The 17,846-nt window shown below is 45.1% G+C and overlaps 1 long non-coding RNA gene across 1 annotated transcript; it reads left to right on the top strand.

The window, feature by feature from the left end:
- The first annotated feature begins 11,310 nt into the window (after positions 1 to 11,310).
- Positions 11,311 to 16,688, top strand: LOC122647157. The gene is made up of 3 exons (XR_006330813.1): positions 11,311 to 11,322; positions 14,596 to 14,601; positions 15,972 to 16,688. It is a non-coding gene; the product is annotated as an uncharacterized LOC122647157 (long non-coding RNA).
- Positions 16,689 to 17,846: the final 1,158 nt, after the last annotated feature.

Here is a 17,846-nt window from a genome sequence, read left to right as displayed (position 1 = left end):
CTCAACTTCTCAATGGTAGGGTTGTCGAGCCTCATTAGGATCAGCACATAATAGGGGCGGAGGTGATTCCTAAGTAGAGGGTTGTTGATGCGTATCCAATGGGAGGAGACAAGCGAAACATGAACTACGGATGTGTCTGATCTACGAGCACCCTATGGTCGAAACCGTTTCATAATAGTAGGTCAGTTACTGCCTCCCTTTAGTCTATTAAGTCGGGGTATGCCCATCTGGGAAACACGATTAGTTAGTGCCTTCGTGGATCATCTCGTTGATAGCTTTCAATCCCCTTGGTGGCCTTTATCCAATCAGTTGTCAACAGATGCCAGCTCACTGTCTCATTATGGATTGATGGGCGTAGATAAGCCTTTGCTTGGTTCCCCCGATTCCAATTATTAATCGATGGGCGAACCTCACCTCTTAATCAGCCTTTGCATGGATGGGCATTTATATTATTTATGAATGATGAGGGAGCCCTACCATTAATTAAGGGGAGCAGCCTTTGGTACGCTAATCGATTCCTGCTCCATTGGTTCCTGCTCCTACCAATCATAGATTCCCTCTTCCCGCTCGGGTTGGGCCGGCTCTTAATCAGCCTTTCTTGGATCCCTTCCAATCTATTATTAATGGATGGGCGAACTCTTCCCCCATTCCCGTAGATAGAATCCTTCCCCAACTCTTAATCAGCTTTTGCAATAGCTTCTCATTAATGGAGGGGCTAACCTGCTTTTGATAGATGGGCTAGAGATAGGAGGTAGCTTTGCTACCAAGCCTTCTTTATTCAATTAGGTGGGTGATCCGCCTTTGGTATGGCTTCTAACTAATAGGTGGGTGGATCAGCCTGTAGGGATGCTCCCGCCTTTTATCGTTATCAATGAATTAATAAGGGGCAGTGGGCATTTCAATCTATCATATATTCCCTTTACTCCGAAGTAGGAGGTCAGGCTTCCCCTATCTATAGGTAGTAGATCAGATTTCTAATCAATTGATGGGCGCCTTCTATTGACGGGCGAGTATTAGCTCGGGTTGGCCCTGCTCTTATTATGGATTGATGGGCTAATCTCATTAGACGCTGGCTCGAAGCTTCGAAAGGAGTAGGCCGGTTTCTAACGGATATTAATTCGCCACTCCCCCGACTCTAACAGTAGCTAGTAGGCGGTTCCCCGAGGTTGGCAATTTCTTACTCATAGGTAGGGGGTCAGCCTTTGCTATTATTTTTCGACTAGACCCGGGCGAACCTCGATTCCTATTATTTAGAGGAGACCAGATTGTTCTATTCCGAGGAGTAGGCTATCTATCACTTACCCCTACTATTATTGCATCATTCGGAGAACGAAAGGAGGAGATAAGCCTTTGCTAGCTGGTCCCAAGGATAAAGCTATCAATGGATCGAGGGCCCTTTATTAATGAGCAGGTTCTATTACATATGTAATAACTACTTATATCGATGGCTCTGTTTCCCCAAGCTTCACCAATCCCCGATAATAGTAGCCCAAGATTCCAGTAGGGGTGCTTGCTTCCCATCCCTCTGGTATGAATAGCTAGAATGGGAAACTCTCCCGTAAAGGTTGGGCTGGATTGGATACCCCCCCATTCCCGATGCTAGAGAATCCTTGTTACTCCTCTATTCGATACGACGGAATGAGAAATACCTATCCCCTTCTTTCCTTTCTATTCAGATCTGATCGATTCTCTTCTTACCAGTCTCTCGTATTGTATGCCATCAATAAAGAAATGAAGGCTCTGATCTTAACTGGGATGGTTTTGTTAAGAGGCCAACCCCTTATTGCAATAGTGGGGCCCAACCTAAGGGCTGGAATGTGAGGATGAGGGGAAGCTCGAGCTCTATCCGATCTGATCTTAGAAGCCCCGACCTCTCTCTTCTCTTCTCTATCTCTATTGATTGAAGGCGATTAAAGAGAATTAGCGTGAACCCGAGTCTCTTAATAGTGTAATAAATACCCCGTATGGGATGGGTACTAGAAGAAAGTAGTATTAGTGAACTGTAACTGTGAATCAGATACTGGTCTTTCTCCCCTATCTCTCTCTCCGTAGTAGGCTCTACTATTCGGTTATTGGCACCATTATCTGCACCTGTACCCCTTACTGCATCGTCCGATTTAGCAGCTCATTCTCCGACTTTTATCACTTATCTATGGAACGTTTTCCCCCCTTGCTTCGCCTTCCCCCTAGGGGGGCTTTCCAGCTCTTATAAGAACATGGGCCTTCGGGTTTCTTTCTTCTTCTTGCCCTGAGTTAGCTCATAGCTTCGTAGCTCCCCTGCTCTTCGAAGAACAGCTCCTGCGGTTTCGATTCTTATGAGTGAGTTCTTTTAATTCATTTGAGGTATGGTTAGGGGTTTAATGAATTACTTGTCCTTACTCCTAGCTGCTAACTCCTAGCACAGCAGCGGATACAGCGGATAGATATCGGTTGCAGTCGTATCGGTTGCAGCACCACATATACTCGCTCTCTCCTAGAAGTCAGGGAAGACTATATCTTACCCCTCTCCGACCAGAAAGACTTTCTCTTGGTTGGAAGGCATGGGGGAAACCCCCAAACCCCGCGCCTAGCCCGCTCCGCTCCGACTGCTTACTTGACTTCCTGACTCGCTCCGCTCAGACAGCCTGCCTACTCCCTTGCTTGGTTCCTTAGACGCAGAAGGGCTTCGGTAATAGAAGGGGACTGCTTTAAGGCTCTAACTCTAACTCATTCTAGCTCCTAGCTCCACAGCTCTTTGTTCTAAGGCTTTTGGGACTAGCTCCCTTGTTAGTAGCTTGTTCTACTACTGCTTTAGCTACGACACTGACACTTGTTTGAAGCTTGGTTGAAGTACCTTAATTCCTTAAATCACCGTAGGAAAAGGAAGAGAAAGATGCTATAAGGGATTAGAGACTATAAGAGACTTTCCACTGCCTAGCTACGTGCCTGACTTCGTCTAGCTGCCTTGTTATCACCGGTTTCAGTAGCTTCATTCCTTACTTGACCTTCGGTCATAGAAGGGGCTTCTTCTATAGCTCTAACTCCTTCACTCATAGCTCCTAGCTCCGAGCTACGTAGCTTCATTCCTTTCTTAGCCTTCGGAAATTGAAGGGTTATCCGCTACAAAGGATTACGGAAGGAGTTCTTTTAGTACTGCTCTAAGACGTGCTAGACTTCGTCCTGGTTTGAAGCTTGTTATCAGTAGAGTAGCCCGCTTCGCTCATTTATTTCATAACCTTAGGTTAGCCTTCGGCTATTTAAAGGTTCTATGCTAGATAAGGATTAAGGAAGAGACTTTCTACTGCTTTTAAGGCGGCATTGACTTCGTCTAGCCGCCTTGTTATTAGCTGGTTTTCACTAGCCCTATTAATTTCGCTTCGCTCATTTATTTCATAACCTTAAATCACCGTGGGCAAACTAAGGGTGATACGCTATAGAAGCAGAAAAGGAAAGGAGTCTTTATTACAAGCCATTAAGGTGTACGCAGCTCCCTTGTTATGGGCCTTCTTGAAGTAGCTTGATTCCTAGAAAGCCTTCGGTCATGGAAGGGATATTTGCTAGAAGGGAAGGCTTAAGGAGTTCTTTTAGAATGCTTTACTTGCAGGACTTCGTCTAGCTTCCTTGTTATTCTTTGAAGTAGCATGATTCCTTAAATGACCCCGTAGGCGAAGAAAGGCTTAGATGCTAGAAAGGATAAAAGAGATATTCTTTGTTAGGCTTAGGCATGGGGGCCAGCCCCCAAACCCCCGGCCGTTAGCTCAACTGTCTGTTTCCTTGCTTTGCCTTCGGTGATGGAAGGGGCTCAACAGCGGATACTATAACAGCGGAGAATTTGCAGCTGATAATTATCGGTTGCTAAAAAAAACCTATAGTTCCTCATAACCCCCTCCCCCCTACTTTCCAGCTCCTAGCTTCACTCTTAGATCCTAGCTTCCCGCCTTTTCTGGTCTATTCGCTGCTGTATGTTTCGATGCGCTGCTATTAATTACTCCTACATGAAAGTGGTATCCATTCTCCGTATGGTTCTCTTTGGCGACGACGATGGATGTACAATTAAAGCAGTTTTTTCTTTTTTCTATAACGACCTGCTGATTTATACCCCTGTCCTGCCTTCTCTCAACATGACTTAGTGTGATCAACAAAAATTTCCTAATATGCTGCTTCAGTGCCGAATCGTTTGATACAGGTTTTCTTTCGTCCCAACTAATCCGTGCTAATTCCTTTGCCTTCATCTCCTTAATCCTCGCATCTCTGTCTGAGAAGTTCCTTACCAAACCGGGTAAGGTTCGGACAATTTTTTTAGAATTGTTTGTCATGCTGTTTTTCTGTGTTATGTCGAGCAGCCCTATTATTCTCGTTAGTTAATATTTTTTTCGTTTGCCTGAGGGTCACCTTGGAGCGAGGGGCATTCTTTTTACCTCCTGAAGAACTCGCTCTGTTGTCTATCATTATTAGAGCGGTTTCCCTTACCAGTAGACTTTAGAGCGGAAACCCTGAAAGGGGCACCCCCCATTGTCCTCTCTGTCCAACACCAATAACGGGAGCTTTATTACGTCATGACCATCTCATATTCCGCGACTTCTATCAACTATGGCCTTACCCTACAATGAAAAGACTATTACTGGCATTGGACTACAGTAACCTTACCTCTTGTGAAAGACCACCATAGCGAATCTAGTGAGACAGCTCTAGCAACCCCTAAGTATCCGCTCTTGTAAGGCGCAAGGACGGGTATAATCCTTTGATAGGCATAACAGAACCTTACATGATGAACTGAATCGAATGACTCTTTGAGAGAAGACCTTCCCTTTCCTTACATTGTAAGTGAGGGAGATTTCGATGTCTTGGTTACCGGTCTGCCAATCCCCTGGTTGGTTCGCTAGGGATATGCGACCGCAAGGCTTGCCCTTGGTTCCTTTGCGCCCGAAGGGACGACCCCCGAACCCGCGTCGGTATTTCCAGTCGTAATTGCTTTTTCTGAATTGTGACATTGTGCGAGTGTTCCGTGACTGTTTCCGGGATTCTTCTTTTGTACTCTACCCAAAAAGGGCTCTATCCTTCAGAAGTCAGTCTTGATTTCATTTGCGCGTAATGTCGTTTGTGATGAATTAAATTAGATGCGTTCATCTCTAGTTGGTTTATTGAACAAACTTAACCAATGTCTCCTTAGCTATAACCCGTAGCCCAAAAAGCATAGGGGGGTTAGGCGTAGCATACGAGGTAGTGACCGAACGACCAATGAATCATCGTCCTCGTCCATCTACAGCGGTTACCCCCTTATACCCCCGAAGGTAACAGTAAGGAAAAAGGCAAAATGCGAAATTGCGTAAGAAAAGCAGATATTTTCCTGCGGCTAATAAAAGGAGCAAGGGCCGGAATGGCTGGGAGATTCCCTTGAGATTTCCTAACAAATCGAAACAAAAGGAAACCGTCTTGATCATAAAGATCCTAAAGAGGCGGGTTCCTCGGGGGGGCCTACACCCCCCTCGCTCAAGGAGGCCCCGGTTGAACGAACGAAAGGATAAGGATTGGATTTAACGACGATTCATAGCTAAACCCCGACATCACAAACACAAAAACAAATCATGACAAACAATAACTGGAAGGGGAAGGCATTGGGGCTCTTTGGTATTGGAACGAGTTCAGATGTTAACGCTAAGTGGGAGAAGACGAAGGCATTAGAGCGGAACAGATTCATGGAAAGGCAGAAACAGACATCAGCGGACTATCCAGGCAGTAAGCAGCATATAAGAAAATATCTACTGGTTACTTTGAGTCATGTCGAAAAAAGGAATAATGAGCGAGCGATGGATCAACAGGTTGTGATAGACAGAATGAGAGACTGCTTAAATTGTACATCTATAGTTGTGGCCAGGGAAAACCACGCGGAAGGGGGATACCACTTCCATGTGGGGATTTTGAACAGCAGTGCGTCAAAGCATACTGCGGCTAAAGTCCTAAGGAAGGCGTTCCCTGAATTCGAGGGAAGCCAACTTGACCTGAAATTTCACAAAGGGTGGGGAACGATTTGTGAATACATCACAAAAGAGGAGGAAGAACTCGTTGTTTGGGGTGAATTGGAGCGGGAGGCAATATTGCAAACGGCCCGCGCTAGGAGGAGACACCAAAGAGCTGAAACCCGGGAATCAAGCCATAGGATTCCGTTAGGGGAAGTGCTATTTGATCCGACATTCTTAGAAGGGTCAACGAGACGCTTTATCCACGAGGAGACCCTCAAAGAGTGCAACAAAGGCTCTGACCCGTCCACTAAAATTAAGATAAATGGGGGTGATGGTAATCATTCAAAAATAAGCCTCATAATGATCCTCATTATTTTCTTCCTTTTGATTTATGCCTGCCAACCTCTCGCTTTAGCAATGGATTCGCGGGAAGGGGGGTATTCGCGCCCCTTCACTGCTTCCGAGGTCGAGAGATTCTTGATGTCTCCTACCCCGGCCGGGGAAGAAATTCCATCGGCGCCAACCCAGGGGCAGCCCGCGGCGGCAGCGGAAGGATCCACGCCTTCGTCTGCATCTACTTCGGGTTCCACTTCTTTGGAAGGTCACCCTTCCAGTGAGACAGATTCAGAAAAAGAACTCTTCTTTACTCCTGAATCCTCCGATTCCGACAAGGAATCTTTGAAAATAGAATTGGCAGAAAAGAATAGGGTTCTTAATGGTCCTGAAAAAGAAGAGTGGATAAATAAAATTGTTCAGGCTTTCTATGGAAGCCTAGATCGATTTGATCCAGAAAAAACTAACTATGCATACATTCCCGAAAGGGGGATCATTGACCTTCTTGGCTTAGATCATCCCGGTCTCACGAAGGGAGAAATTGATACAAAATATGATTTGGTAAAGCCCTGGGTGAATAATAAAAAAAACCCCGGCTTTCCCCTACTTTTAGCCAAATTCAAAGATTTCAAGCGAAACCGCGACTAAAAAGTGTTGGAGGACGCATGGAAGGAGAACGGCAGATGCATTCTTAAAAGAAAGCGCTTTGCCTTTCCTATGATGCATGGAAAGAGTTTACATTTGACACTTTTTAAAAAAGTTATATTTTTGAAATAACGCAAAGCCTTTCCATTATGATATGGGGTAGCCTTAAAAATAAAAAAAGGCGAGGCCCGCTCCGTTTCAGGGGCGGGGAAAGGGAAGTGGGAAAGGGGTCCCTTTCGCTTGAGAGTACACTACGTCCGGTTCACCAGGTTCTACCACAGCTTTGCCCAATGATAGGCTTGCCTATTCTTTGATGCTCTTCAGTCATCTAGTAGATCGAGAAAGCTCCGCCCTTTTTAGCCAAGAGTAGACCTTTATGGTCTCGCGAAGCCGGGAAAAGACGGCGAAAATCACGGTAAAACAAGAATTTGAACTAAAAACAGGATTTCCTGCTCTTGAAATTGATCGACGGCGAAAATCACGGTAAAACAAGAATTTGAAGAGAAAATTCCTACTTCATATTCCCTTCGTCTCCTGATAACACTTTCACCTTAATCCATTCATTTCATTTTAGGTTAGGGTGTCGCATGGATTCCGGCCCTCTATTTACATAGCGAAGTTCTATATACAAAACAAAAAATATGAAACACTCCTACACTATGATCTACGACCAACCTGGTGAATAGAGATTTTTCATTCCAAGCTTGCCAGCCATGAGTTGGAATCGATCCTTTCCCGCTCCTTTAGTAAATATGTCTGCTAGTTGATCTTGACTTCGTAGATAGGGTGTTTCAATCAGTCCACTTGTGACCTTTTCTCTTACAAAGTGACAAGCCACTTCACATATGCTTTATTTACTTACTATAGAGGCGGGGTTCCCCCTCAACAACTTAACCCTACCTACCAACAGACTTTAGTACTACTTACTCGTAAGCCGGTCCTTCTTGGGCCACTTCTTCGAACGATTATGAAAGAGTTGGCTCATAGCCTGTAAATCGGAAGCCCTAGACCGTACCAACTCGCTTCAGACTCACTTTCCAGCTCACAATTGAGAAAGTGTTCAACTTCAAAGGTCGGAGAAAGACTCTCTACAAGCGGATAGGAGTACTTTTCAAGTTCACCAATGTCCCAGAGGAAGGAAGATATGAGTTAGGGCGGGGCATGACATACCTTCACGTAAGAGGAAGATGCGGGTGTACAGGTCTAAGTCCTAGATGAGAAAGGCGATGTTCGCTAACCACCTAACCATCAGCAGATCCGCTTTCCAGGGCAGGTGAGGCTGTTCTGATTGATCCTAATCATGCGAAGCCCACGGAGCGGTATTAACTAAAGCATTTCTGAAACCGTGCTTTCGATGGCAAGGCCAGAACAACCAAACCAAGGGACAGGATTTCTTTTCCAAGTGAGGCTGCTGCTCGACCTTTCGAACGAACTGATCATGATGTATGGGAGTATTGACATGAGAAGCTCGTTCGCCCCTACTTAGTCTTACCTAGGAAGTGGAAAATACATTCCCTTGTTGTTTAGTTTACTACCAGATTATTGGATGCCTATTCTGATACGGAGGGACCGGTACCCGCTCCTTCTGTTTAGGATTCCTGACCTTACTTAACGCTCCCTTTCACAAATCATTCCTTTTATGGTTGAGGATTTGGTAAACCTAGAGATCTTGTTCCAGGAGAGGGTGAATCTATTGAGTATCGTTTAGCGAAGCTTGGACTTCATTGTCACATTTTTGGTTATTGGAAATAGTGTTTATAGTCGAGACAGCAGATATGACTCAAGAACAGGTACCCTGCTACTTATGAATATTCAACTAAATCTGCACATCCAACATGACGCTTTCCAGTAGATTCTGTATGATATGAGAACGTCTGTGAGTAGCCAACATCTGTATCAGTAGCTGAGGCAATCGAACGAAAGAAGGGCTTATGAATTAGCTGAGGAAACCGCCCAGCAATTCCTCTACATCAAGAGCGGGCTCTGCCGTAAGGAAGTCTTTTGATGTCAACACTTAGATAGAGATCTTGCTGTAAACACAAGAAGTACACGAGAAGTTTTTAGTTGGGGTACCAAAAAGAGTTAACTTAGGTTGACGGTGGAACCCCTCTTCTTAGGGAAAGAATGGGGTGCAGATAAAAGAGTTGTAGGGTTTGCCATAGCATTATTCGTCTTCGAAGCTGTCTTATTCTAGCCATGGCATTAATCGAGGGCTTTCCGTCCGCACAGTAAAGCGTGTGCATTTAGAAAGGTTTACTTCTGTAGGCCCTGTTAGGCTATGTATGTCCAAGCACACAAGCAACGAAGTCGGGTTGGTAAGGTTTCCTCCGAAGAACCGAAAGCAAAGCGCTATGCCAGGATCGGGTAAAAAGCAAAAGTATAGCGCGCAGAGCAGAGCATAAAGTCTTGGCTCTTGATTAGAGCGAGCGGGCAGGAAGATATTATCTCATATGTATAGACGGGACGGGATTTGAATCTGCTTCTCCTACGCATGAAGAGTAGGGCTTATCGATTCGACGAGTCTAATGTTCTATTTCGTCCGTGTTCAACAAACTAGCTTGACGATTGACTTGGTGGTTCGGCAAGACAGACTCGTTCAGCTCGATGCGGAAGGTGGGCTTGCTTAGAGAGCAATAGCACGGAAAGAAGCAAGAGAGCACAACTAAAGGTGTTTGTCTCGGAGAAAGAATAAAAACAGGGGACTTTTTCGGGCTGACCCTCTCCTCTATCTATGGATTCAGGATTAGTCGAACCTACAGATCCCTTTTACCCCGAATCTGAAGATGAATTGCTGGTAGGTGCGGAGGGACGGTTACTGATTTCAAATAGTAAGAGCAAGAATAGGGAGAAGCTTTATGCTTTAGCACGGTGCGTCATAGGACTCGCTTAAATTATCAATAGCGCTCTGCAGCGCGCTATAAAACAGCGAACGAAGGAAGAGCGCGTGGAGAGAGCAGAAGAGAGGTAAGCAACAGTGCGAGCAGTTGCGCGAAGGACGGACTTTGTTACGCGCGGGGAAGCGCCCACTTCTCTGGTTACGTAGATCTGGTCCCTAACAAAAGTCAACGACTTGTGTCTTCTGTTGTGTGTGGCTTAGTTTTCGAGGGGTGGTCCTAGTTGATCCAGTTGTAGCACTGACTAGGCTGAACTCGTCACGGGGTTATAGTGGTTATTTCTATCTAAATAATAAGGGTGTGAATGCGACGCACAGCAACGTGTAGATCGGTGCGATATCCCCTCCCTGCCGTCTTCCTGGAATGTGCTGGACCACCTTAGAGGCGAGCAGAGTCTTTGATCCTAGAACCGGCTCTCTTGTTGAGGTTCCTCTACCGAGTGATGAAACAAAGTTTTCAATTTGCACTTAATTAAAAGACCACTCTCTCTGAACCTGAGCAGCTGTCACGCTCATACGTAGCAGGGGATGGATGGTGAATCAGGGGTGGTAGGCGGACGAAAGCAATGCAGACTAGCCGGCAAAGTTTTGGGTTTAGGTTTTTTATTTGCTTATAAGAATCCATACCAGGAGTTTTGGAGAAAGGCCAACTTGGCTTTCCATTCTAGTTGTCGAGCGGCAGTGTCGTAAAGTCTCCCTTACTTAAGGTGTCTTTCTGTTCCCCCTCAACCCTCTAGTAGTACTATTAGTGTGTCTTCCTCTCTTTTTAAGTATGAGTTGAGAAAGGAATAGCTCCAGAAGGCGCATTCCTGCCTGCCCGCTTTCAAAGCTTTCTTTTAGAGTGCCTACTTGATTAGAGCCTTTCTTTGCGCCTTTCCTAGTTCTAAGCTTGCAGCTCAACTCAAGAGCAAGGTAACGCGCGCTGTTTCGTTCATTAGCTAGGGCTTTGCGCGCTCATGTCCCTCTCTTCTCTCGAGCTAATGCCTATAACGCTAGCTGTGCTGTTTGCTTCTCCCCTCTCACTTCTTACTTACTTCCCAATCTCCATTCCTCGTTCAAAAGCTTCTTATTATACATCGTTTGCTCAATTCCATTTCCCTTCCTCGTTATAAAGAGAAAGTCATTTGGCATACCTGCATGGATTAGATGTCCGGATACCCTCCCTCCCTTCAATAATGTCGAAGGATCACAAGAGTCGCCTTTCTCCCAACAGAATTCTCAAACAGGGAAAGAGTATATATGAAAGTACTCAAAGCCTTGGGTGATGGCTTTAATGAAGGCGGTTCGAAATTGATTCTAAAAGAACCTATTTCACCAAGTAGTGCTAATTTCTCCCTTTTTCGAATGGCTCCAGTGGCTACATTTATGTTATTTTATGTTAAAAGGGTTGGATACTTTTTTGAGGGTTTTCTTTTTCTTAGTAAGGCGACTACTCTTGAAAAGGAAAGAAAGCTGTAGCCGTAGAAGTGACACTTACGGGAGATGGTGGGAGGGGACATCAATTGGAATAAAGTTCCTTAAGAACGAACCTCGGCTAATTCTTTCTGAAAGTTCAAGATTGGAAGGAGAAGGGCTGCCTTTAAGTGATAGGGGGGCCCTCATCTCTGGTGCGGGATGGGATGGTTAAGTGCCGATCGGGAGGAGATCCTAGGATGCATTGAGAGGGGGAATCGGAAACATAAGGAGCTTTATTCGAGTGGTCGGGCACTGTGATCTAAGAGCTAGGTCTCGGTATCGCAATTGAGGGTCCGAAGGAGAAGATCTAACCACGGAGATATGATGTCCTACCCCGGCACTAAGACTGGTAATCTTTCCCCCCGATGCTTGGGTGTACCGTTGCTGTTCCCATTCTCATGCTCCTCCGGTCGTTGGTCCAATGGTTCAATAGTCCAATCCCTCTTGAATGCCCCACACCCTAACCCCGATAACGATAGCTGCCCGCTAAATCGTAATCTTTCTTTAGATACCATATTCATACCCATACCTCGCCTATTCACCAATCCTCCCCATTCCCTTACTATTCTCAATTGATCCCCTACTATTATGAATCGGCAGCTCCTTGGATAATAGGAAATGATAGGGTGGGCACGACTAGATTATTGAAATCCCCGGACTCTTAACAGCACGTGCCAATACGTAGATGATAGAAATGAATCGAATCGAATGATGGAATATGGGAAAGAAGGAAGGGAACGAAGCCCAACCGTGGCATTGGCCATTTCCTAGGCTTAATCCCTTACTGTATCAGTTCACGTAGGCTCCCGGTATTAGTTGTATTGGTATCAGCTCGATTCCTGCTTCTATCTCTCCCATTATTAGCAAACCATAATTAGTATTCTGTTTCTTTACCGGCATTGGTACAAAAAAATGAGTATACTCTTCCATCTATTCCTACGAGGGTCACTGCTGCTACTAATCCGGTGCAATCCACTACTAATCCGGAACCCACCTACCCTTTACTCTAAACCACCAACAGGGGCCCGAACGGAGAGAAGATGCACAACTATCGATGGGGGGGCTATGCACGATGATCGCCAATCAACACAAATTAGTAGATTCAAGCTACCACAATCGAGAGAGGGAAAGCCCCTCTACCATTAGAGTAGGATAGTAATTGGTTGAGAAGAGGGCGGGGATTGAATACTAGTAAGAGGAGGGATTTAATGAAGCATATATCCCATAAGGGGGAAAGGATAGCTTTATCAATCAAGGGGGGGGTTCATTCAGAACTTGCTCACGCGCTACATCTTTTACCACCGGCCAGGCCCACCTGGACCTTTTCCCTTCGAATGACTCAATACTAAGCTATTGAATCAAGGGCAATATTTCTCTCGATAGAATGGATTGCAATCAACGAAACCTTATACCCGGGAGGATGCTACACCAGGTTGGGGTTCTAGATCCCCCTAGTAAAGCCATTTATTTGCCCACTATTCGTGTCAAAAGGGCAACCCAGATAATGTTAGGTATCTGAATCTACGGATCGAATCCTACTCTAAGATTGGGTAGTTGGCGCCCTACTATTAATAAAATGAATAGGGCCCTACAAACTGCATCTATCGAATACTGGTGGGGGCTAGAGTAGAACAGGATTTGTTTATACTGGTTAGGGAGGAAGAGCCGGCTAGCAAAGGGGAGGGAATGCTTTGGTTTGATGGAATAAGAGATCCAGGCGCCCACTATTGAAAGAAAAAGAGGGGGCTTCTCCATATTCCTTTATTGGGTCTTATCATACCCATAATCCCCTCCCTAATGGTTCTATAAGCCCATATCATTTAATCAGGGCTTATCATCCAAAAGGTGTGAATGGCAGCAAGTTCAGGCTCTATGTCGAGGTAAAAAGGTATCAACATCAGCAAACCGAACAAGAGGAACAGAAATACGATTGGAACGACGTACCCGGTTAGTATGAGTAGGCCCGACAAAACCCCTGTATGGCTTCTTCTATTTCTCGATAAAAAGAAATATGACCGACAGTGGTTCGAATGTATATACAAAGGATTTCTTTTTTTATACTTCAACCTATTAGATAGTGCCCAACAATTTCATGATAGGTACCCTCTAGTTTAAAGTTACCATGGCGTCGACCTTCAGCTATGCCGTCAGGAGAGTGTTTCGATCCCTTCCCTCTCTGAAAGTGATTTAAGGAATGTAGCTCAGTGACAGAATCTACATGCTATCTGGTTTTCATTCCGATATCTTATCTAGGCTTAATGCCCTTGCCTCACCGCCCGATTGCTATTCCACCGACACCGATCTTAAGCCTCCTATTAGTAGTACTTTACCGATTCCATTGCTTTCGAAAGCTATTCTATGACAAAAGCTGGAAGCCGAGAAAGGTATCTAATCTAATATAGGCTCATTCGAAGAGGCCAACAAGGAATCCCTCTATCAGGTTTGAATTCCTTATCCAATCCAGATAGAAAGAGGCTTGTTTATGCCTTTTTAGTACCCGGTTTCATCAAAAAGCCAATTCCTCCCCCTATACTATATATAGTAGAGCTATTTCCAATTCTTATTCGAGGTGGCTTCTTGCCTTCCTTCTTTGTTCGCCCGGTTTACTTTCTCGCTCTCAATCGATTTCTCCTGTTGCACTAGTGGAATCGAAAACAACCAGTCCACTTTGATTTGAAACCTCTATGACTAAAGGCATTCTGTTAAATATAAATAGGGCTAAAATCGGATAAGGTTAAGCCTATCGACCCCTTTTCAGTCCTCCCTCACCCTATGGTCAACTAGAATAGGTAACTCCTTCAGCGACTAGAAAGGTTTGAATGAGGATAGATTGTTTGAATGGAATAGGCCAACATGAATTCGAAGACTTTCAATGACAGATTAGTACTTTGAGTAGCCTTTCATCGCTTGCCTTAGAACTCAATTCTACTAAAGCTCATGCATTTATTTGAATCTTGGGGCTTAGTTCCTCTCCCTATATTATATATAGTCGACTAAGTTTTAACTCCCTAAATGCAGGTAGTTGATGCCCTAAAATAAAAGAAGGGATTTTGACCGGCTTTCATTGAGCAATCCCTTTTTCATGGGGAAGAAATCGTATTGATTCAAGAAAGGGGCGAAAGGCTTGCTTTCATTCCTACTTCAAAAGAATAACTAGTTGTCTCAGGCTCTAGTTACAATCCTGGATTCTAATGAGATAGGTTAGTTTCAGCCTATTGAAAGAGTGAAAGGCTTCCTGCTTTTGAGAATGAAAGAGAAGGGGTCTAGCTTACCAACTGTAATAGTAATATAAGGCTTAGGACTTAGAGCTCAGAAGCTAGAAGCTAAGAGTTCGGAGTCGGAGGTAGATTAATTAATCAATGGTCGAGAAGGCTTTCATTCCGGACTTGCCTACTAGGAGAGAGCGATCTGATAGCATGAATTGATGCCCTAGGCTTTCATTGAACAATCCAATTACTATTATCGTTCTAGGGCTAAAGAGTTCAAACGTTAAATAAGACCGGTAAAAGGCGCACTTTTAATCGAATCGACGAGAAGGCTTGTAAGCCAATCGATCCAATACTAATATAGCTGGTTGGAATTCATCTTAGTTCCTAACCTCTATCTAGGCCAACATTCAATTCATGATAAGACCCTCTCCCCCCTCGCTTCAAACGATCTCCTGTCATGTATTGTCTCTCTCTTTCCGCCCTATTTCACTGATGGAATGGAATCTGTCCTATCTCCACTAGCTGCAACAGGACTGAATTCATTGATCCAGTTTCATGCCTAGTTTCATGCCATACATATTAGTCCAACAGGAGAAAGTCAACCGATTGAGAGAGGCTAGCTTTCAGTGGTTACATACTTTAATCCCTAACCTATTTAAGATCGCGGGAGGATCGAACTCCCCCTTCCCTTCAGTCCTCTCCGTGCTTATCTCCTCAGACTCAAAAAGAATAGGATCTGAAGGCCTTCCGATGAATAGATGCGACCTATCATATATGTTTTTCTATGTCATCAACAGCGGAGAGTTCATCCGGACTTCTACCTTGATTCCCATTCTCCAGGCTACATGGATAGCCAGATGCAAGCAAAGCCTAGCCCCAAGGTTGATACTAGAGATGCAGCAAAAGTAGCACGGGAGCTAGCAGAACCGTACCGTAGACGCGCCCTCACTGAAGAGGGAGTGACTTCCGCCTTTCTTTCACCTGGACGATGAGAAGAAAAGTGTCAGGCACAAGAAGAATAGGGAAAGTATCCAGGCATGAAAGCCAACCATTCTTCCCCATCAGGAGAGCTATAAAGATTCTCAGTAAAGAAGCCCGCCCTTTCACTTGATCATGAATAGGAAGCGGCACGATTGGCAGCTATCTGCCCTATAGCTGTAACAAGAGATGTCCTAACTTTGTCGCCAGCAAAAGTAACTGCTTTAACCCTTCGCTGGATCAAAGCCTGATCTGTAAAAGACTTCGTTCTTCTTGACTAAACATCGTTATAAACACAGAACTCTGCTCATAGAAGCAAATTCAAGTTTATTACAGTTTCAACTAGGTGCTGATACGAGGTCATCTACAGCTATTTTGGTCGATTCTGATCTGCCATGTACGACCTATGCCTTGGAGTTGGATGTGAGCATAAACTGCCAGCAGGCTAAAGAGGCGGAACTTGCTTGTGAAAGACAATCAAGGAGCGGAGCTTTGAACTATGAGTAGCGAGGAAGCCAGAAAGGAATCGATCGCCCTAGCGCGCTAAGCAAAGTTGTTAAGTATGCATTTTCCAAGGTTCGAGTTAGATAGAAAGGATTTTAACACAAAAGGTCTGTATCAAAGTAGGGAAGGAGTGCAATTTACTCCACACCTAACCATACAACGTAAGGATAGGGCAATCCGTAGATAGCGGGTGGGATGCCGGGGTAAACTCAGTACATGAATCGACGAATCTTCACTTCCAAAATGAGCTAGAAAAGATAGCGCCCAACCGTCTTTATTCAACAAAGACTTTATTATAATATAATTTGTTATCGGATCGAAAAAGTGAATCGGTAGTGTAAAAATTACAATAGGAAAATATTCTGACCAATGAGGGCAGAGGCAATGGAAGGGGTAACCGACGGCCCATAGAATGTTAGAAAGAGTGATCCCATCAAATGTTTGGACAAGACTAAGCAGGACGAAGTGAAGGGGGTCGGTACGGACTCAACTTTGTCATCGGAACCGGCACACCAGGCATGTCGGCATGGGGCGCATAAGGGAAGAGTAAAGAGAGGCGAACAGAGCGAGCGACGGGGTAGAGCGATTAGGCAAGAGCCAGAAGAAGCAATCAAAGCCAGCCTACGGGGGATTCACTGAACAGCTAAACGAAGGGAAGAAAAGAAAGAAGAATAATCCCAATCCGGTGATCAGTGATAAACGACGATTAGGGGGGGGGATGGGGAAGGAAAGGAAAGAGTAAATGAAGTAGGGGCCAGCCTAAAGGGCTATTCCTAGGGGCTATTCCTGATCAGAAAACAGGTTATCTCAGGGAGCCGCCGGTCAGCGCTTGAAAGCCGTAGTGCGCTAGCGCGCACTTCCGTTTTCTCGCTTGTTGGCTTCGCCGTATCTTGCTGCTCTCAACCCTTCCTTTTCATCCTAAACGCTTACAGCGCCTCAAGAAAAGATGAAGAAGAAGAGAGTTCGATTGAGAATTCATCTGGCTCGATCCAAGTTCATTCGAACTGATCCCATAGAAACTCGGTCTTTTACTGCAAAGCGGCGTCTGAATCTAGGCGCACCTATGGAAGAAGAAAACGCCCTCGTAGAGATGTGCAAGTAAACTCGCAAGAATCCCAGGCAAGCCCCACAGGGACACCCTCTTCAGCTGACTTCGAAGCATTGAAAAAGCAAATGGCAGAACTCCAGCAGATGATGCAGCGCATGCTTTCCATGCCTCATGCAACTGCAACAATTCAAGTCCAAGGCGTTCAACCGGCCCCATGGCTTCATCCACCAGTGGTACCATGCCACCCAGCACGTTGCCCCACAATGGCCCAAGTCCTGCAGCTGTGGGATCAACTACATCTCCCCTACTCCTACTGAAGGAGCAAGATCAACAAGCTAGGGCAACAGAGCCCGATTCCCTGCTTCAAAACGAGCTGAAAAACTACAGTGTGTACGTTAGCACAATCACCCTACAACAACTCTAAAGTCCGCTTTTAGCTCAATTTAGAGGCCTTGTAGCTCATTTCCTTTGATGTTGAACTATGACTAAAGTGAGTTAAACGACTGAAGGAAGGAAGGAACGAAGTGACTGACTGAACTAAATACATTGATTGGATCTTACTTAACCTAAGTAGATACGATTGTTTTGTTGTCATGTCCGAGGTTTACAGACCCCTCCCCATAGACTATCCGCTCGATCTAAAACAGTGAGTGTTAGGAGCGAGGGCCGGCTGCCTTCTCTGCTCACCACCCTCTTCCATATAGCTCAGCTTGAAACTTTACATATTTTGAATTCCGGATTGAACCGGATTTCAAGTTGCATCAAGTCCAGTGAGCTACACGGACTGGAAGAGGTATGGAGCCGCGTCGTTAGTATAGCCATGGCAGGCCAGAGGTACTTAT

This window comes from Telopea speciosissima, unplaced genomic scaffold (assembly GCF_018873765.1).
Source record: "Telopea speciosissima isolate NSW1024214 ecotype Mountain lineage unplaced genomic scaffold, Tspe_v1 Tspe_v1.0012, whole genome shotgun sequence".
Taxonomy (NCBI): domain Eukaryota; kingdom Viridiplantae; phylum Streptophyta; class Magnoliopsida; order Proteales; family Proteaceae; genus Telopea; species Telopea speciosissima.
This window is presented reverse-complemented; position numbering and strand designations above follow the sequence as displayed.